This window comes from Meriones unguiculatus, chromosome X, assembly GCF_030254825.1.
Source record: "Meriones unguiculatus strain TT.TT164.6M chromosome X, Bangor_MerUng_6.1, whole genome shotgun sequence".
Classification (NCBI taxonomy): domain Eukaryota; kingdom Metazoa; phylum Chordata; class Mammalia; order Rodentia; family Muridae; genus Meriones; species Meriones unguiculatus.
In genome coordinates this window covers 111,661,937-111,684,581 of record NC_083369.1, presented here as the reverse complement: position 1 = coordinate 111,684,581, position 22,645 = coordinate 111,661,937, and the positions used below count along the sequence as shown (strand labels likewise).

At 38.3% G+C, this 22,645-nt stretch overlaps 1 long non-coding RNA gene across 2 annotated transcripts; it reads left to right on the top strand.

The window, feature by feature from the left end:
• The first annotated feature begins 100 nt into the window (after positions 1-100).
• Positions 101-21,994, top strand: LOC132650104 (uncharacterized). 2 transcript variants are annotated; one of them, XR_009588472.1, is made up of 4 exons: positions 101-230; positions 6,163-6,304; positions 20,849-20,900; positions 21,895-21,965. It is a non-coding gene; the product is annotated as an uncharacterized LOC132650104 (long non-coding RNA). The 2 variants fall into 2 exon arrangements; XR_009588471.1 differs by lacking the exon at positions 20,849-20,900 and having other exon boundaries at positions 21,895-21,994.
• The last annotated feature ends 651 nt before the right edge of the window (positions 21,995-22,645 follow it).

The following is a 22,645-nucleotide window of genomic DNA, read 5'->3' as shown; positions in this document are numbered from 1 at the left end:
CGGCTCTGCCCGCGTCTTATGTAAACAGTCAAACGACGTCACGTGATACACACTGCCCCACCCCCAAGGAGCCCGCCCCCCTCCGCTCCTCCCTTGCCTACTCCTGGACAGCTGAGCACGCGCATGCGCCCTCCTGGGAACCTGCCCAGGGTAACAGGGCCGACCTTAAGGCCCCCGCTTGGTGAAAGGCCGGAAAGTGGAGAGGGTGGTGACAGGTCTAGCTGCCTCTGGTAAGCCGCCTGGGACTAGAAGCCTTTTTTTGCCTTTTTACAAGGACATGGGAAAAGGCTTCCAGTCGAAAATGGGGCCCCACCAGACCTGGAGGGGCTTTGGGTACATTTTTCTTCCCTGGAAATCAGGACAGGAGGGGCGATCAAAAAAAAAAAAAAAAAAAGAAAAGAAAAGAAAACTAATGAATTCAACTGGAGAACACTTTGATCTAGGAACAGTGGTGACCTCACTGATCCTGACTTCCCCACAGCCAGAAAGCAAAGTAAATCGCTATACTACCAAGAGATTTGGGGAAGTATTGTGGGAACACCTAGTACTTTTTGAGGGCCAGTGGGGTGTGCCAGGACTTCAGAAAATGTTATCCCTTTCTTAGACAGTGCTGCCCTGCACACATTCCTTTCAAACTTGTAATTGAAATTCATAACACAAGACAGAAAGGGGGGAAGTTAAACAATTATTAATTTCTTTGTAGTTTGCTTCTGCCTCTTCTGTGTACACCCTGGGCATCGGTAAAGCAGTCATATACCCTGTCTACATCACTATAACTTTTTTCACGAACCTGTCTTCCTTTTCCTTCTACAGAAGTACCAAGCCTAACTTTTTTTTCCTTTTGGCCTTTTACCGGGCTTGCATCCAGCCTGACCCATGCTCCCTTATTCTAGAAGGCTTGCATCCAACTGAGAAGTTCATTGAATGCTTACCATGTGCCAAGCACTGTACTAAGGGCTAGTGAGTCATTGGTGAGGCAGAACAAACAAGCAAAAAACCCAAAACCTGTCATTGTTGAAATTGGAACCTACAGGAATAGATGGGCAAAATTCAACTCCTCAAAACTAAATGTGAGGCTGGAGAGATGGTTCAAGTGGGTAAAGCCTTTACTAAAGTAATGAATTCTAAATTTTGGAATCCCTAGAATCCATATAAAGCTAAGCTTACTTGCCTAAGTAAGCCTATAGAGTTGATTTCCCAAAAGTTCACAGGTCAGTGTGCCTTACCCAGATGCAAACAACAAAAAGAGAGACTCTCTCAAGGTAGAAGGCAAGAACTACACATAAAGAGGCTGTCCTCCAACCTCTACACATGTCCTGTGACATATGTGTGCCCATATGAATGTATATATACACACACAGAGAGAAATGTAAATATGGAATTGCAACTGCAATGAGGTCTATAAATTGTGGCTATACCTTTTACATTTGGATATGAGCTTGTATGTTGTGTGGGAGAGGTGACTACGGAAGCAAGATGATTCCAGCTGCAATGAGACACGGAAGACTTACTTGGGAGTATGCACCTGGGAGAGGAAGGGGGAATTGCCCCAGGCAGATGTCATAGTACTAGGATGAAAGGCATGTTGGACTTCCAGTTCTCAGCTTGCCCCAGCCAGAACAATGTTAATGCTATTGGAATTCCAGCTTTAAGGCAGTGGATCAAGGGCCATATTCCCTGACTCTGACCCACTGAACTAGGGTCTTTGGAGTAGCCACAATATATTAACCCAGTGGGGCTGAAAACAAATATCACCATAGGCTGGATGGGAGCATAACATAAGCTTGAACTCAAGTGTAGTAAAAGGGGGCATAATGATTGAAAAGAGTGTATCTTCCAAGTGTAAGATATGCAGTTTGCTCAGGGCTTTCAAACATGTCAGTGCTTCACAAAGGTCATGTCCTAAGACATAGTTTCATTATTTCATGTCACTGTACATACTTTTCTTTCCCCTCAAAGTTATTAGTTAGTCATATGCAAATATTTGAGTGAATTTTTCTTTCAGTTCTTAGCATGCTTTCATCATTAGTTCTCACATGCCCCTCTTTTTTTCTTATTATTGTATATGTTGCTTGTCTCATTCTTCTAAAAACAAATTGTAATATTTGATATAACATTAATAGATTAAGACAGTGTTTTTAAGGACAGATTATCTGTAGGGCAGGCTAGCCAGGACTCAGTATCAGCAGAGGCTACCCTTGAATTTCCTATCTTTCTTTCTCCACTTCTAGAATGCTGGGATAAAAGGCATGTGCCTAAAAGCCTGCCACAAAATAAATAGTATTTGTGTATGGCTTTTGTATTTACAGAAATGCTACTGGACTGTAAATCTGTTTCTACCTGTTACAATTAAATTTTTATTTTTAAAATTTCTTTTGAGCCAGGTCTCACTATTTAGCATTGACTGGCCTTGCACACGTGGTGATCTGTTTGCTCCTGCCACCTGAATGGCACATGCCACCATTACCAGGGGCATGAAAACTCTTATGATTTTCTTCATGAACCTTGGCAAGAATTGTGTGTGTGTGTGTGTGTGTGTGTGTATACTCTTACTTGGTTGTGTATATACTTCCTATTTCTTTTTTGCATTGCTTATACAGCAGGCACTGAATGCTTAATATTTTTCTGTCATATATAATGGAGGAGAATTATTTATTTACATTTATTTTCCTGATTGGACTGTTAGTATTATCTAGGTAGAAAAATATCTTATTCACCCTTGTACTCTAGGTAGATTTAAATTTTTGGTGTTTTTCCTCTCTCCTTGGACATGTTGTAGCTTTATCTTTCTTCTTTTTTCATTCTAGGGGTGGAGCTGTACTCTACAGCTTATGCTGTGGTCTTTTCTTCTCAACTTCAAGTCTCAGTCTTACTCTGATGCCTCTCTTTTGAAACTTCCCCTTGAAAGACAGTTTAGCCCTAATTATGACCCTTCTCTTCCAGTTATCTTTCCTCTTTGTTCCTGGCAAGATGATTTGCCCAAACTATGCCATTTTGATTCAGATTTATCTCAGACCTAATCCCATACCAAATCCTCTCAGAGTCCAAAATATTCCTCTTACCATTTATGCTTATCCAAGTTTCCATTCTTTCACATGGTTTCCCCTAGCCATTCTTGTCTTCTTTGTGTCAATTCCCAATACAAAAAACAATACCCCTGTTTATGTGTCATACCATCATACTGTCATCCAAAACATGCCAATAAGTCCCTGGTAAAATTTCTTTGGTAAAACCTAAAGTCCTTATTTATTCAAGTCTCAATGTTCTACACATTCTGGCTTTTTTAAAAAATCTCTTCTGCCTTAAATTCTGAATTTTACAATCATGATGCTTTCTTTGATGTATTGAAAGTATCAGGCAAGTTGTTTGTCTTTTTCACTAGAATGAAAACTTAATAAAAGTCTTTTATTTATTGCTTGTGTCACCAAAGTCTGGAACAAAGCAGATAGTTTCTAAATATTTATTAAACGAATGAGTAAGTGAATGAATGAATGAATACATATTGAAGACTCAGAATAAATAAAAGCTGTTTCTATGCTTCAGCACATCTGGCCCTGCTTTGGCCCCTACCTTCCATTAAATAACTGTATGTTGTCTCTGCATAGATTTCTCCTATATTTCATAGTTATGTAACTTGAATCCTCTAGGCCTTTTTCATTCCCCAATCCCAGCTGAAATGCCTTCTGTCTTTCCAAATCTGGAAACTTTATATGCCCTCTAAGACATTGCTAACATCTGACTTCTTTCATGCCCTTTGTTCTGAACATGTCACCTGGCTCTCACTTCTCCTTTGAAAGAGACTTAAAAAATATAATGCAATGTTTTGGACTGACAGAAAATTAAACAGATAGTTCAGAGTTTTCTCATGCCCTGCCCTTGCATAATATGCTTTATTGTTAATATCTTGTACTAGTATGAGAACATTCATTTTAATTGATACATCATTAGTGAAAGTCTATTACTTACAGTAACATTCATTATGTGTGTTAGACAGTTCTGTGGGCTTTTGACAAATCCATAAAGAATCCACCATGGCCTTATCACAGAAAATAGTTACATTACCAAAAATCTTTCTGTTCTGTTTATTGTACTACACCAATAACTAACTACTTACATTTGTTTTTCTTTGTTTGTGTGGAGACAGGGTGTCTCTGTGTTACCTTGGCTGTCCTGGATCCCTTTGTAGACCAGGCTGGCCTCTGCTTGCTGGGATTACAGGAAAGAACCACCAAGCCTGGCTACATTTTTTAAAGGGCATCTTCATTTATAGGTTTTAAAAATAGGTATTTTTGTTATGTGTATGTCTGTGTGTGGTTTTGTGAATATGACTGCAGGTGCCCATGGAGGCCATGGCATCAGATTCCCCTGGAGCTGGAGTTACTGGTTGTTGTGAGTCATCACAAATGAGTGCTAGGAATAAACTCAAGTCCTCTGCTAGAGCAGTATCCAGTTTTTACCTGGGTCATTTCTCCAACACCTCAGGTTTCTTGATTGCTACAGTTGTAACATACTAAGTAAAAAGTAAACACTGGTAGGAATCAGGTGGGAGTAAAGGGAAACTGTGTTGTATATTTTTTCTAAATAAAAGATTTGTTAGTAATTAATACTAAGATTGTGATGCACTTCATTTAATTGAGTCCTAGCTTAGTACACAGAAAGCCTATATTTGATCCCCAGTACTACATAAAACCAAGCTTTATGATACATGCCTCTAAAGCCAGCCCAGCATGGAGGCGGAAGCAGGAGGATCAGAAGAACAAGGGCATCCTCAGTTGTATAATGAGATCCTGTCCTTCAGGAGCAGACCTTGTCTTAAAGATAAAAAGAAAACTAAGGTAATGCTTGCTGTAGGAAAATATTAAATAGTAGTATATTAGCATTTCAACGATAGCAACTGTAGTTAGAATGAATCATATCTAAACCTTTTGACATATTCCTAAGATGTTTTTACAACAGATATCTAGGTATGTCTAGAAAACTCAAGGGAGAAAAATATTACCACAAGTTTATTATTCATGAGATATTAGAAGCCTATTATCAAAGAACATATCTGGAAAAGATAGGTCAGATAAGTGTGGTTTAGAATTAGAAGACAGATTAGGACAATGAGACTAACTCAAAACTTGGTGTAGTATTTGTCATTCAGATTGATTTGTGCTCTGGATCCCTAACCATGGCCTCATGAACAAAATCAAGATCTAAGAGGATCAGCTAGAGATATTATGTAAGGCGTTGCTTGTATTTGGCCTAAGTTCTTCTCCACAACATGGAGCTGACACCATGTTGTTTTTACCAACTAGTGAGAGTGTGTATCTTCAATTTCTTCATGGCAATGGTTTGTGCATCCATACAGGAATTCCTGGACACAGCAGTAATGGTATAGTTTGGAGACAGAGGTGTTAGTGGCCTTGTTTCATCTCCAAGTACTAACAGAGCTTTAGAGACAGGAGATATCAAAATAGGAACAGGGAAAAAGAAAATGACAAAAGAGAACACATTAAGCATTACTAAGGGATTCTTCAGAATTAGTTTTAAGAAACAGAAGAGACTACAATATCCTCTAAATTATATTGGATGGAGCACAGTCAGAGAAATACACTTGTAGTACTGCCATTATGACTCTTATTTTTCCATCTAGGTTGATATGACTGAGAATAAATATATAAAAGAATGTATTTCACTAGGCCTTGCAGCAGAACTGATTGCTATTTGATGGGTTCCTTTAGTACTGAAACCTGACTTATGAATGCTGACTAAAGTGTAATATACTGAAGAACAGAAGAAAACAAAAGTCAGTTTGGCTTGAAATATTTATGTCTGATAATGTTTTCACCTGGTAAATGGTAATTTTGTCATATAAATAAAAATAATAATGTACACTTTGCTCAAACTATTATTATTCATAGAAACTGACCAATTAATTATTTAAAAGAAATTAATTCTTCAAAATTAAGGCGGGAGCTGGTTTTAATCTGATTAATGACGGTTTTGTCTTCTGAAAAAGCTATATAAATACTAAAAATGGAACAGACCCTGTAGCTTTTTAAAATCAGGCTCTTTTGTGGTAATACATTGTGAAAATGATTCTAATAAAACCGAAGGGAAAATTGGGAAGAATTTTCAAATTTATAATATATATATTTATAATGTCTTATGTTTCAGGTTTTGATGTTTACAAAGTTTTGCAAGTGAAAAGAGATACTTTGGACACATAATTGTCAATTCCAATATCATTACTGCCCTTGAAAGCAGATGTTGGAACCTCCAGCTGATGGAAACACATCAAGCCTTGAATTCTTCAGCGGTAAGCTGATAGGGAATTTTCACCTTCATAAGCTGCAAAAATATGTGCAAAATAGCATCTCAGACCATTGAGCTGAGGAAGAAAATACTGTACAGATTTTCCTGGAGTGGGGGGGGGATTAAATTTAAAAAACAAGAGTGATGGACATCGTGAATAATTAGGACACTTGGATGAAAGATATAGAAATTTTAATAGGAAAATTGATAAGAATTTCAGGGAAAAAATATAGAAGGTAAAGAATAAAGAAATGATAGAAGGAAATCTTTGTCTAAGGATTAAAGGTGTGAGTCTGTGGATTGAAGGTATACAGCAAGTTCCTGACTGGATTGGTAATTAGAGTTGGAGAGGTCTGTGCATTCTAAGATACCAGAAAGTTGGTACAGAAGGAACTTAATGTTTCCTGCAGTAAATTAAGTTACTTGAAATACTAGAAAAGTGCTGTATTTGTAGATACCACCCTGAAAGAAAAATCCAGTTTATTAAAATTGCCCAGGTTAGGATGGTTCAGGCCTGAGATGAAAAGGGCAGTTCTAGATACAACAACAAGCAAACTGTTTCTCTGACCTTCATAGAAAATGCTATTAATAAAAGTACTCTCAAAGCATTGATGGCAAAGCATGGCCAAGATATGATACATCAATTCTTTTATTTATTCATTTATTTTTTTTTATTTATTACAGTTTATTCACTTCATATCCTGGCTGTCACCCCCTCCCTCATCCTCTCCCAGTCCCACACTCCTTTTTTCTCTTTCCATACCCCTTCTCTAGTCCACTGATAGGGGAAAACCTACCCAATAGGTCTCATCACAACAGATAGCATTGTCTTCCTGTATGTCTGGGTAAGGCTGCCCACTCTCTCAGGGGGAGGTGATCAAAGAGCCAGACACTGAATCATGTCAGAGACAGTCACTGTTCCACTCACTAGGGAACACACTTGGAGACTGAGCTGTCATAGGTGACATCTGTGTGGGGGTTCTAGGTTATCTGAATGTATGGTCCTTGGTTGGAGTATCAGTCTCAGAAAACTACTCTGGGCCCAGATTTTTGATTCTATGGGTCTCCTTGTAGAAATCCTATCCACTTCAGGTCTTTCTATCTCCCCCTTCTTTCATAAGATTCCCTGCACTCTGCCCAAGGTTTGGCTATGAGTCTCAGCATCTACTTCAATATCCTGCTAGCAGAGTCGTTCAGAGGCCTTCTGTGATAGGTTCCTATCCTGTTCCATGTTTTCTCTGTCTTCTAATGTCTATCCCATTTGCCTTTCTAAATGAGTACTAAGCATCTTTCCCAGGGTCCTTCTTCTTGCTTAGCTTCTTTAGGTGTAGAGATTGTAGTATGTTTATCTTCTATTATATGTCTATTATTCACTTATAAGTGAGTATATACCATGTGTATCCTTCTGCTTCTGGGTTACTTCACTCAGGATGATCTTCTCTAGTTCCCACCATTTCCCTGAAAATTTCATTATTTCCTTGTTTTTAATAGCAGAGTCATATTCCATTGTGTAAATGTACCACATTTTTTTATCCATTCCTCCATTGAGGGACATCTGAGTTGTTTCCAGGTTCTCACTGTTATGAATAAAGCTGCAACAAACATGGTTGAGCAAATGACCTTGTTGTATACTTGAGCAGATTTTGGACATGTGCCTAGGAATCCTGTAGCTGGATCTTGAGGTAGCACTATTCCTAGTTTTCAAGAGAAAAATGTCAGATTGATTTCAAAACTGGTTGTACAAGTTTATATTCCCACAAGCAGTGGAGGAGGGTTCCCCTTTCTCCACATCCACTCCAGCATGTGTTGTGACTTGAGTTTTTGATCTTAGCCATTCTGGTGGGTATAAGAATGGTTTTGATTTCTTTGTGGTATCCATAGGTGTGTAGGTTTATTTCTCGGTCTTTATTTGATTCTATTGATCTCAGGGTCATTTATCATTTGGATTTCCCTGATGATAAGGACAATGAGCATTTCTTTAAGTGTTTCTCTGCCATTTAATATTCCTCTGTTGAGAATTCTCTGTTTAGCTCTGTACCCCATTTTTTAATTGGATTACTTGATTTATTGGTGTATAACTTCTTGAGTTCTTTATATATTCTGGATTTTAGCCCTCTGTCAGATAGAAGGTTGGTGAAGATCCTTTCTCAGTCCGTAGGCTGTCGTTTTTTTCTTACTCGCAGTGTCCTTTGCTTTACAGAAGATTTTTAATTTCATGAAATAACCATTTATTGATCATTGATCTTAGAGCCTGTGCAGCTGGTGTTCTGTTCAGGAAATTGTCTCCTTTGTCAATGTGTTCAAGGCTCTTCCCCACTGTTTTTTTTTTTTTTTGTTTGTTTGTTTTGTTTTTTTTTTTTTTTCTAATAAGTATAGTGTGTCTGGTTTTATGTTGAGGTCTTTGATCCACTTGAACCTTAGTTTTGTGCTACATGATAAATATGGATCTATTTGTATTTTTCTACATGTAGACATCCAGTTAGACCAGCACCATTTGTTGAAGATGCCATCTTTTCCCCATTGTATGGTTTTGGCTTCTTTGTGGTATCCGTAGGTGTGTGGGTTTATTTCTGGGTCTTCTTTTCGATTCCCTTGATCCACCATTCAGTTTCTTTGCCAGTACCATGCAGTTTTTATTACTGATGCTCTATAATACAGCATGAAATCAGGGACAGAGATACGTCCAGAAGACTTTTTATTGTACAGGATTGTTTTAGCAATTTTGGGCTCTTTGTTTTACCATACAAAATTGAGAATTGTTCTTTCAAGTACTGTAAAGAATTGTGTTGGCATTTTGATGGGAATTGCATTGAATCTGTAGATTGCTTTTGGTAGTATGGTCATTTTCACTATACCAATCCTTGTGCATGGGAGATCTTTCCATCTTCTGATAGCTTCTTCAATTTCTGTTTTCTGAGACTTGAAGTTATTTTCAAACAGGTCTTTCACTTGCTTGGTTAGAGTCACACCAAGTTACTTTATTTTATTTGTGGCTATTGTGAAGGGTATAGTTTTCCCAATTTCTTTCTCAGCTCTTTTATCTTTTGTATACAATAGGGCTACTGAAATTTTTGAGTTAATTTTGTATCCAGCTACTTTGCTGAAGGTGTTTATCAGCTGTAGGAGTTCCCTGGTAGAATTTTTTGGGTCACTCATGTATACTATCTGCAAATAGTGATAATTTGACTTCTTCCTTTCCAATTTGTTTCACCTTGGTCTCCTTTAATTGTCTAATTGCTCTTCCAAAGACTTCAAGAACTATGTTGAAGAGATATGGTGAGAGTGGGCAGCCTTGCCTTGTCTATGATTTCAGTGGGATTGATTTAAGTTTCTCTCTTTTTAGTTTGATATTGGCTATAAGCTTGCTATATCTTGCCTTTATGTAAATGCCTTGTATTCCTAATCTTTCCAAAACTTTAAACTTGAATGGGTGTTGGATTTTTTTTCAAATGCTTTTTCAGCATCTAAGGAGATGATCATATGTTTGTTTTGTTGTTTTTTTTTTTTTTTCAGTTTGTTGATATGGTGGATTACATTGATGGATTTCCATTTATGTAACCACACCTGGATACCAGGGATGAAGCCTACTTCTTCATAGTGGATGATTTCTTTGATATTTTGTTGAGTGATTTTGCATCAACGTTCATAAAGGAGATTGGCCTGAAATTTTCTTTCTTTCTTTCTTTCTTTCTTTCTTTCTTTCTTTCTTTCTTTCTCTCTCTCTCTCTCTCTCTCTCTCTCTCTCTCTCTCTCTTTCTTTCTGTGTCTTTGTGAGTTTTAGATACCAAGGTTACTGTGCCTTCATAGAATGAGTTTGGTAGTGTTCCCTCTCTTTCTATTTTGTGGAACAATTTGAAGAATGTTGGTGTTAGTTTTTCTTTGAAGGTATGGAAGAATTCTGTGCTGAAACCATCTTGCCCTAAGCTTTTTTTGGATGGGAAACTTTTGATGACATTTTCTATTTCCTTAGGGGATATAGGACTATGTAATTTATTTGCCTGGTCTTGATTCAGCTTTGGTAAGTGGAATCAATCAACAAAATCCTCCATTTTACTTAGATTTTCAAATTTTGTGATGTACAGGCTTTTGAAGTAAGACCTAATGATTGTTTGGATTTCTTCACTGTTTTTTTTCTTTATTAATTACACTTTATTCACTTTGTATCTCCCCTGTGGTTCCCTCCCTCCTCCTGTCCCAATCCCTCCCTTCCTCCACCCTCTGCATGCATGCCCCTCTTCAAGTCCACTGATAGGGGAGGTCTTCTTTTCCTTCCTTCTGATCCTAGTCAATTAGGTCTCATCAGGAGTGGTTGCATTGTCTTCTTCTGTGGCCTGGTACACAGAAGACCTCTGAAAAGCTCTGCCCTGCAGACTATCAATGCAGATGCTGAGACTTATGGGCAACCTTTGGGCAGTGTGCAGGGAATCGTATGAAACAGTAAGATCTGGAGAGGACAGGAACTCCACAAGGAGAGCAACAGAACCAAAAAATCTGAACACAGGGGTCTTTCCTGAGACTGATACTCCAACCAAACACTGTTTGTTTTTATGTCTTCCTTTTCATTTTGTTGATTTGGATAGTGTCTCTCTGCTTTTTAGTTAGATTGGCTAAGCGTTTGTTTATCTTGTTGATTTTCTCAATGAACCAGCTCTTGGTTTCATTTATTCTTTGAATTGTATTATTTGTTTCTAATTTGTTGATTTCAGCTCTGATTTTTATTATTTCCAGTCATCTTTTCCTCTTGGGTGTATGTGCTTCTTTTTCGTTCCTAGGGATTGCAGGTGAGCCATTAAGTTTCTTGAATGAGATGTTTCGAATTTCTTCTTGAAAGCACTTAGTGCATTGAACTTTCCTCTTAGCACTGCTTTCATTGTGTCCCATCAGTTTGGGTATGTTGTGTCTTCATTTTCATTTAATTCTAGGAAGACTTTCATTTCTTTCTTTATTTCTTCCCTGACCCAGCTGTCAATGAATAGCAAGTTGTTCAGTTTCCATGTCTGTGTAGGCTTTTTGCTATTTCTGTTTTGAGGTCCAACTTTAGTCCATGGTGGCCAGATAGGATTCAAGGGATTATTTCAACCTTCTCCTATCTGTTTAGGCTTGCTTTGTGACTAATGATATAATCTTTTTTTTTTTAATTTTAGAATGTTCTCTGAGGTGCTAAGAAAGTAAATTTTTTTGTGTTTGAAATGTTCTGTAGATGACTGTTAGGTCCATTTGATTCATGACCTCTGTTAGAGTCATTGTTTCTTTGTTTAATTTCTGTTTTGTTGATCTGTCCTTTGTTGATAGTGGGGTGTTGAAGTATCCCAGTATTAATATGTGGGGAGCTATGGGTGGTTTAAGTTTTATTAATGTTTCTTTTATAAATGTGGGTGCCCTTTTATTTTGGGCATAGATGTTCAGGATTGTGATGTCTTTCTGGTGGAACTTTCCTTTGATATGCATGAAATGTCTTTCACCATCTCTTTTGATTAATTTTGGTAGAAAATCTATTTTATCAGATATTAGAATGGCTACTCCTGCCTGCTTCTCAAATCCATTTGCCTGGAAAACTGTCTTCTACTACTTTCCTCTCAGGTAATATCTATCCTTTTGACTTAGATGTGTTTCTTATATGCAACACATTGTTGATTCTTGTTTATGCATCCATTCTGTTAGTCTCTTTTGGAGAATTGATTCCACTGATGTTGAGAGAGATTAATGACCAGTGGCTGTTAGATCCTTTGATTTTTGATGTTGGTTGAGTATGTTTGTGTGCTTAGCTACTTTTAGTTTTGTTGTAGTGAGGTTATTTATTTCTTGTATTTTCTTGAAGGTAGTTATTTTTCTTTGGTTGTATTTTTCCTTCTAGTATCTTCTGTAATGCTGGCTTTGTGGTTAGGTATTGTTTAATTTTTTTTTTGTCCTTGAATATCTTGTTTTCTCCATCTATAATGACTGAGAATTTTGCTGGGTATAGTAGCCTAGGCTGACATCTGTGTTCTCTGTGGGTCTGCATGATATTCATCCAGGCCCTTGTGGTTTTCATAGTCTCTGTTGAGTAGTCAGGTGTGATACTGATGGGTTTGTCATTATATGTTACTTGGCCTTTTTCCCTTGCAGCTTTTAGTAGTTTTTCTTTGTTCTGTATACATATTGCTTTTATTATTATGTGGCTGGAGGATTTTACTGTTTTGATTATTATGTGGCAAGAGTATTTTCTTTTCTGGTCTAAATTATTAGATACTCTGTAGGCCTCTTTTATGCTTGTAGGTCTCTCCTTTAAATTGGGAAAATTTTATTTTGATTTTGTTGAAAATATTTTCTGGGTCTTGGAGATGGGAATTTTCTTTTTCCTCCATTCCTATTATTCTTAGGTTTTGTCTTTTCATGTTGTCTTCGATTTCTTGGATGTTTTGTGTCAGGAATTTTTCAGATTTATCATTTTCTTTGACAGATATATTGATTTGTTCCATTGTATCTTCCACACCTGAAATTCTTTCTTTCATCTCTTGTACTCTGTTGGTTATGGTTACTTCTGTAGCTCCTGCTTTCTTCCCCCATGTTCTGCCTCTCCATGATTTCCTCCGTTTGTGTTTTCTTTAATTTTTCCAATTCTGCCTTCTGGTCTTGAAATGTTTTGTTGATTTGCTTCACCCATCTGACTGTGTTTTCCTGTGTTTCCTTCAATTCCTTCACCTGTTTGTTTGAACATTCCTCTGTTTCTTTTATTTCTTTCAGTTATTTAATTATTTCCTTTGAAAGCCACAAACAGCTTGGCTGCATCTTCCTGTACTTTTTTATGGATGGCCATTTTGAATTTATCTTCCTCTAATTCTTTACTGATTTTATTTGTTTCCTCCATTATCCTTTTCATAAGCATAGGTATAAGGCCATAACTAGGTTCTAGAGATGCCATATTGCTTTGCCTTTTATTGGTTGTGCTTTTACGCTGGCTTCTACCTATCTGACTGTCTCGGTATTGGCTGTTAGGTTCTTGTGCCTGCTGGAATCCTGGGGTGGGGGGAATCCCCTAAGCAGGGTTCTGAAGGAGTCCTCCTCAGCTTTGTGGGTATGGTCAAACAATTGTTGGTATGTCTCAGGAACTGGTACAGCTCATCTCAGGCGTATGGACCTGTGTGGTTACTGTGGTTGTTTGTAGTCAGGGGTCTCTCCTCTTACCAGGAGAAGTCCTGGAGATGGCTGTCTGGCCTCTGGGTTTCTTGCTCTCAATTTAGTGAGCTTCTGCTGCTCTTAAACTATGTTTGCTGGGTGCAGCCCTCTTGAAGACCCAGAGAGCCCTGTGGTTGTTCAGTTTAGCTAGTTATACCTAGCTATACCTTGGAGCATTATCTGTGGGCTGATCTGTGGCTCTTAGGCTTCTGTAGGTCTGAGGTTGGAGTTCTGTGTCCCAGGATCAAAGTGGTAATCAGTGGCAGGTGAGCACGAAACTCATGAATGCAGCAGAAGGCTAGAATCTGGAGTCTCTGAGAACCCAGAAACGTTTCCAGAGCTGGGTGTCCTGAGGTCGGACCTGATGTTCTCCCCACTGTGGGATTTCTTCCCAACAGGAAGACCCAGTCTGTGGTATTTTTAGGGTCCACGGTTCCTTCTGGGATGCCGAGTAGAGCACACAGGCTCAAGCGAGTGGCTCTGATGCACTGGTAATTGGGTGCCTGGGCACCTGCAGGAACCCAGGAATTTTTCCTGAGAACTTTTCGGGGTGTGGGAGTTGGTTGAGTGCCTGGGGTCAGACCAGATGTTTCCCTCACCATGGGATTTCCTCCAAAAAGAGAAATCCAGTCTCTGCTGCCCTGGATGCTACAGTTCTGTCTGAGACAGTTTGTTGGGTGTGAGACAGGCCTCTGGGCTGGTGGCTGAGCACCCATCGGATCCTGAGATCTTTTCCAGGGATTGTCTGGGTGACCTGAGATCAATCCCAATTGCTTCCTTCACTGTGGGTTTTTCTATCGACTGGAAATCTCAGTGTCTGATGTTGTGGTGCCCACAGTTCACTGTGGGATGGTGATCAGAGCATGCAGGCCTGTGGATCTGGACTGGAGATTGGGTGACTGCTGTGACCCAGGAGCTCTTCAGGGGTTTAGCTGGGTGAACAGAACCCAGTTACTTCCTACACCATGAGGTTTCCTCTCACCTGGGAAACACAATCGCTGGTGTTTTAGGGCCCAGAGTTCAGTCTCTTGGTCACTGTGAGGTCACTGCTGCTCTGCTTGTCAGAAACTGTCGTACCTGCACTACCATCTTCGATCCCTGTAGATCTCTTTTCTGTGATTTGAGCTTTAATAATGTTCCATTTCCGAAATGTAATGTCCTCCTGGTGAATTTTTTCTTTGATGAGAATGAGGTGTCCCTTATCATCTTTTTTGATTAATTTGGTTGAGAGTCCATTTTATTAGACATTGGGATGGCTACTCCAGCTTGTTTTCTGGGTCCGTTTGCTTGAAAAACCTTTTACTAGCCCTTTACTCTGAGGTAGTGTTTATCTTTTTCGCAGAGGTGTTTCCTGCATGCAGTAGAATGCTGGATCCTGTTTCTGCAGCCATTCTGTTAGTCTGTGTCTTTTTACTGGAGAGTTGAGTCCATTGATGTTGATAGATAATAGTGACCAATGATGTTAGTTCTTCTTATCGTGGAGTTGGTGGTGATAGTGTGTTTCTGTGCTTGTTTTCTCTCCTTCTTTTGTTCTGAAGTTATCTATATCCTGTGTTTTCTTGGGTGTAATTGATTTTGTTAGGTTGGTGTTTTCCTTCTAGTATCTTCTGTAGGGCTGGGTTGCTGTGTAGATATTGTTTAAGTTTAGATTTGTCATGGAATATTTTGTTTTCTCCATCTACATTGATTGAAAGCTTTGCTGGGTATAGTAGTCCTGTGTTGGCATTGGTGGCCTCTTAGAGTTTTCATGACACCTACCCAGGCACTTCTGAATTTCATAGTTTCTGTTGAGAAGTCTGGTGTGATTCTGACAGGTCTTCCTTTATATGTTAGTTGGCCTTTTTCCCTTGCTGCTTTTAATATTTTTTCTTTGTTCTGGTTCTGCAGATTTAGTGTTTTTATGTGACACAAGGTGTTTCTTTTCTGGTGTAGTCTATTTGGTGTTCTGTAGGCCTCTTGTATGTTTATGGACATCTCTTTCTTAAGTTTGGGAAAATTTTCTTTTATGATTTCCTTGACAATATTTCTGGACCTTGGAGACTGGAATCTTCTTTTTAGTCTATTCCTACTATTGTTAGATTTTTGTCTTTTTATGGTGTCCTTGATATCTTCGATGTTTTGTGTCAGGAACTTTTCTGATTTTATGTTTTTTTGAGGGATTTCTTGATTTCTTCAATTGTGTCTTCAGCTCCCGAAATTCTCTCCTCCATATCTTGCTTACCTCTGTGGTTTCTGATCTTTTTGTTAGGTTTTCCATCTCTAGGAGTTTCTCATTGTGTGTTTTCTTTATTGACTCTTACTCCGTTTTCATATCTTGAACCATTTCCTTCATCTGTTTTATTTAGATTTCTGTTTGTCCATGGTGGCCTATATTTTCTTTTTGTTCTTTTCCTCTCTATATGACTCTATTTGTGCCTCTACATGTTCCTCTATTTATCTGTATTTGCCCACATTTCTTAGAGAATATGGCCATATCTTACATCCCATATCTTACATTCATTTTTGCTTTTGTGTGTATACATGTGTTTTAGTCTCTTTCTATTTCCTCTTTCTCTCTCTCCCTCTCCCCTCTCTGTTTGTCTGTCTGTCTCTCTGTGTACATGCATGTGATTGTGTGATGTGTACACCAGTGTACAGGCATAGATGTATAGGTGAAGGACAGAGGTGGATGTCAATCATTTTTTTCAATTGCACTCAGTCTTATCTTTTTTTGAGGAAAGGGCCTCTGTATTGCTCTGTAGCTCACATTTTTGGCTAGGTTGGTTAAAAAGAGATATCTAGTAATTCATCTGCCTCTAATCCCTAACCCCAACCCTGGGGTTATAGGTTATGGCCATGCCCAGCTTTTATCTTGATGCTGGTGCTTTGAACTTAGGTCCTCATTATTTCATGGCAAGCAATTTACCAACTCACGCATCTCCCTGGCCACCTTAGTTTATTTATATTTTTAAATTATTTTCTACTTTTCTTTTGTTTTCATATTAAAAAAAAAAGGTCTCCCTGTGTTGCTTTGGTTTTCCTGGAAGTCACTTTGCAGACCAAGCTGGCCTGGAACTCATAGATATCCACATGCTTCTGCCTCCACAGTGCTGGGATTAAAGTTGTGAGCCAGCATGCATTATTCTTTTTATTTTTCTTATTTTATTTTTATTTTTTTTTGTGTGTGTATGGGTTTTTGTCTGCATGTATATCTGTGTACCATGTGCATGTCTGGTTCCTAAGAGTATTATAAGAGGACATTGGATTCTCTAGAACTGGAGTTATAGAAGGTTGTAAGCCACTATGCAAATGCAGGGATCTGAACCTGCTCTCTTAACTATTGATCCATCTCTCTAACCCCATTGTTTCTGTATCTAACACCAGAAGGGAAATGGAACCCTGAAGGGAGGAATAATATGCTATTTAGGCAGAGATCTATATAGGTGTATTAAGTAGATAGCTCATAACCTAATACCTTATAAAACTCAGGACCCCAGTTAGTAAGCAGTTAGTACAGTTTCAGGACAGGACTTGCTAACAGCTAGAGGCTTCCAGAATTGGGAAGGGGTGACAGCAGAGGTGAAAAAGCTTTGAATTTCATGTTGCTGATGCTTATAGAAATGGCATGGAACATGGAGATTACAAAGGCAGAGGAATTTTCTTTAATTTGTCTATTTTTAAAGCAATTTAAAATTTAAATATAGTTTGATCATATTCTTTCTCTCCCTCAAGTCATTCCTGATCCTCTTTCCATCCATACTCACCCAACTTTAAGTTCTTTCTCGAAAACAAACAAAAGGCAATACAGCAACAGAAACCTCCAAAATCAAAAGAACAAAATAGGATAAACAAACAAACAAACAAAAAAAAACCCAAACAGACAAACTATCCAATTAGAAAAACATAACAATAACCCCACAAAACTTTAACTATATAAAACAAGACACACACCCTGTGGAGTCCATTATATGTTGATCAATTATTTATGAACATAAAGCCTTCTCTAGAGTTGTTGATATACCCCAAGTCACACCATTGTAGAATAACCAAATTTCTCTCTCCCAGGAGGGATATATGACAGTTTAGTTTTTAACCTTTACCCTAGTATCTAGGTATTTATTCATTCATTTCTTTGTTTTTATAAAAGGATAATAAAATAAATGAAAATATGATAAAATAAAACTTTTATATTGAAGTTGGAAAAAACAAACAAACAAACAAACAAACAAACAGAATGAAAAGCCTAAGAAAAGACACAACAATTAGAGACACACTTGTTCATACACTCAGGAATCTTATAAAAACCACAAAAATGGAAACAATAATATATATGCTGAAGACCTCATGCAGACCTATGCTGGCCCTGTGCATGCTGCCTGAATCTCTGCGAATTCATATGAACTTTACTCAGTTGATTTAGAGAGCCTTGTTCTCCTGGTTCTCACTCTCATTCTGCCTACTGTTTAGTCGGGTTCCCTGAGCCCTGAGGGGAGGGATTTGATGGCGACATTTCTTTTAGGGCTGAGTATTCCAAGGTCTTTTACTCAAAAGGAGAGGATTTAAGTAAGGTATTCCAAATTTTGATATACTAGAAATATGATATGATAGAAATCAGTTATTCTACAATGGAGTGACGACTCTGAGTATATCAATAACTTCTTAATGGCATATTATAATATTAATGCTAATAAAGTTTTAATTTTTTGTTTTTATTGACTTCCCCAGAAAATGGAAGCCAAAAAGGATCCAAGTTAAAGATTTTTGTTGAGAGTATCTATATTTAAATATATAAAAAAACTTTGATCTCAAGGTATCTTGGATCTTTGAGTGCTGATTCATAAAAGTGAACTCTTTTCAGGAATAACTTTCTGCATAAAATAGAAATGTCCACTTCCTGAACACAACACCAACAGCTCAAACATTAAGATCAACAATAAATGGGACCTCACGAAACTGAAAAGTTTCTGTAAGGTGAAGGACACTGCCGGTAGAATAAAACAGCAGCCTACAGGATGGAAAAATGTTGGAGACACCCTGCTGGTTGAGGTTGCATTTCTTGCTTGGACCAGATAGCCATTAAGAGCAGAACTCACTCTCCTCAGCTGGGTCCCCTGATCTCTCCCTGACTTCAACTGGAGAGTGCCTTTAAGTACAGATTCCTCTAGCCACTCTAGATACTTGGCCTCTGACAGAGTCCTGCTCTTTCTTCCCTGTGCCTATATGTTAATTAAGCACTTACATTCTAATCTTATGATAAGAGCATGCTCTATAATGCAAATCAAACAACCCCTCCCCTAGGGGTATATATTCTTTGTTCTCTGGAATTAAAGTTGAACTAGCCATCAGCTGTTCCTTGAGTGTGTGATCCCTTAAGATTCTCATAGGCTATTCAAGGAGTGCTTCTCATCTCCTGCCCCTCCTGACTTCCTGGGCTGCTGGAAGGCAACCCACAGGATGGAGGAAAGCCACAGATAAAGATCTTCACCAACCCTACATCTGAGAGAGGAGGAATATCCAACATATATATATATAAATTAGCCAGCAATAAAGTAAATAACCAAATTAAAAATGGGGTACAAAGTTAAATTCTCAATGGAGAATTCTCAAAGAGGATTCTCTCATGGCCAATAAGCATTTAAAGAAATGCTCAATATCCTTAGTCATCAGGGAAATGCAAATCAAAACAACTCTGAGGTTCCATTTTACACCTGTCAGAATGGCTAAGATTAAAAACTCAAGTGACAGAACATGCTGGAGAGAATGTGCTTGTGGGAGTGTACAACTACTATGGAAATAAATCTGAATGTTTCTAAGAAAAGGGAATAGTTCTACCTCAAGACCCAGCTACAACACTCCTGGGAACATACCCAAAAGATCCACCACTGTACAACAAGGACATTTTCTCAGTTATGTTCATAACAGCTTTATTAGTAATAGCTAGAAACTGGAAACAACCTAGATAGATGTCCCTCAACCAAAGAATAGATAATGAAAATGTGGTACATTTACATAACATAATCCTATTCAGTTATTAAAAACATGGAAATCATGCATTTGTAGAAAATGGATGGAACTAGAAAACATCATCCTGAGTGAGGTAACCCAGACCCAGAAAGAAACACATGGAATGTACTCTGTTATAAATGGATATTAGCCATGAAGTACAGGATCCTACCATCCACAGACTCAAAGGAGGGCCCAAGGAAGATGCTTAAGTTTCACACAGAAGGGAAATAAAATTGACATCTAAAGTAGTTGGAGGGAGGAAACTGAATGGGAGAGGAGGAGAATGTTGGTAGTGTAGGGAGAGGGAAGGGGGGGCTGGAAGAGAGAACAGAAGTTGATGGGGGTATCTCTGGGACAGTGGTGGCTCCTAGGAGTTTACAAGGGTGGCTCTACCTGAGAATCCTAGCAGTGGAGGATATGGAGCCTGAAATCAACACTTTCTGTAGCCAGGTAGGTCTTCCTGAAGGGATGTGGACACTAATCCATCCATAAAACCTTAGACCCAAAATTTGTCTTGCCTACAAAAAGTGTAGGGATAAAGATGAAGTAGAGATTGAGAGACTTGGAAACCAATGACTGGCCCAACATGAGACCCACCCCATGGGAGAGAGATAATCCCTGACACTATTAATGATAGTCTGCTATGCTTGCAGACAGGAGGCTAGCATAATTGTCTTCTGAAAGGCTTCAGTCAGCAGCTGATAGAAACAGATGCAGAGACCCACAGCCAAACAATAGGCAGAGAGCACAGGGAGTCTTGTGGAAGAGTGGAGTGGGTAAGGATTGAGGGAGCTAGAGAGTCAAAGACAGCACAGGAAGGCCTATAGAGTAAGTTAACCTGGGCCCATGGGTGCTCACAGATATTGAACCACTAGCTAAAGAGCATACATGGGCTGGACCTAGGCCCTCTACAAATATGTAGGAGATGTGTGGCTTAGTCATCATATGGATACCCTAACAATGAGAGTAGGGGTTATTTCTGACTCTGTTGCCTGCCTTTGGATCCCTTTCCCCTGGCTGGGCTGCCTCTTCTAACCTCAGTGATAGAGGATGTGTTGTGACTTGATGTGCCAGGGTGGGTTTGTACTCATGGGGTCCTCACCTTCTCTGAGGAAAACATGAGGGGATATAGGGTGAGATGTGAGTATGGGACTGGGAGGAGAGAAAGAAGGGAGGGCTACAATCACTCTATAAAATGAATCAATATATTAATGAAAAAATAGTACTCTCTAAAATATATGAACATGAGATGCAAATTTCTACCGCATAATGTTACCAGAATAATTTCTTTGTGAAAATTTTCTTATAAGGTGAATCGATCCATGCAGGTGTCTGAGAAGATAGATCAGACAATTTTTAGATTATGTATGAGTCTGAGCAATTGGTCCCTAAGTTTCTCTATTTCTAGAGTGTTCACATCATCCTATGTGAATGAACAGAAATGGCTTTGAATCTTAAAGGTACTTCTTTATTTTATAACTTTAAAAATTAAAATTAAATGCTTAATGATTTTATTTAAAAAGAGGTCAGTATAACTGACATTGGGGCAAAATGAGTTCAGTATAATTGACATTGGGGCATGGGAAAATTCTAAGTCCAGATAATTGTTACTGAATAGTTCCTTTCCAAGCCTACATTTGGGAGAACATAATTTATTTTTCTCATGTTTTCTTTGCTTTAATATCTTGGCTTTAGATTGTTGTTTCTGAATGGACAAATAAAGAGTTTTGTCTGTATCCTTAACCAAAAGAGAAAAAAAAATGTTGATTGGCAACAATAGGAGGGAGTGTTTAATGGACACTATTGGAGGAAAATCTGTATTGGCAATGTGTGGTTCTGGAATTTGACACATAACAGAGGTGTAAATTCAGCAAGGAATCTAAAACACCTTTTCTTCCTATCTCTGCTATGTCACAATGTGTTCCTCTTGTATTTTAAAACCCAGAAGCAGCCATAATGATAGATGCTATAATTTGAATAGATGGACATCAAATAAGAACAAGCGGGAGAAATACTGTATTATCAGCTCCATGAACTTAGAAAAAAGCCTTTGCAAAGGTCCAGAGTGGACTTCAAATAAGATAAAACATGAAAACAGTTCATGAAATGAACTATAGGAGACATCTCAGACTGAGTTTTCCTCATTAGATGCAATGCATCTGCAAACAGGTGCAAATTAACCATGCAGGACAGGCATAGTCAGCCTTCCTGAAAAGAACTCTGGAGCAGTGCGACTGCTGAACCATATGTTCTTGGCCTTTGTGCCATGGAAGTCTGAATAAGAATTTCATCTTCTACTTGACCTTCGATGATTCCAGGAAAACCATATTCCATAACCGAAGACTTTTATAGGCTATGCTTACCACAGTTTGGAAAGATATTTTTCATTTGCCTTTTTAAAAATTGAACTATAATTTGTTTAGTGTATGTTAGTGTTTTTTTTTTTTTTCTTAGCACATGGTTCTTGGAATTTTGAAAACTGGCCATCGTTTTACAACTATAAGCACTTCTTTCACATTCAGCCCTTCCAGTAACCTCTACAGGTTTGTATTTTTGTGAATGTCGTATTAATGGAATATATAATATGTGTCCTTTATGAGTATTATTTTTGTTTTTAGAAAATGCATATGAATAGTGTCCATACATTTGTACATATCAGTCATTTTTCTTGTGTAACAAGAAAGTAGGGTATTACCTACATACATATAAATACATGCACACCATTTCACCACTCTACTATTTAAAGGACATTGGGCTTCTTTTCCCGTCTTTGAATATTGTGCATAAGCCTAGAATAAGCATTTACACAGGATGCATATATGAACACATGCTCTTAAAATATTTTATTTTTACTTGTAATTACATGTATATGTGCATTAGGCTGTAGACTTGTGCATATGAATGTTATGCCTGTGCAGTCTAGGAGAGGACAGCAGATATGCTGGAGCTGGAGGTTCAAGTGGTTTTCAGTTGTTGTGCTGTGAACTGAGCTCAGTCCTCTGTAAGAATAATACATGCCCTTAACTGCAGAACCACCATCTCTCCAGCCTCTCAAGAACAATTTTTATTTCTCTTGAGTAAATATCTGGGAGTGAGAATGCTGGGTCATATGATAGGTCTGTGTTTAACTTGATAAGAAATCACTAAGCCTGGCATGGTTGCACATGTTTGTAATCCCACAACTTGGGGAAGCAGGGGCAGGTAT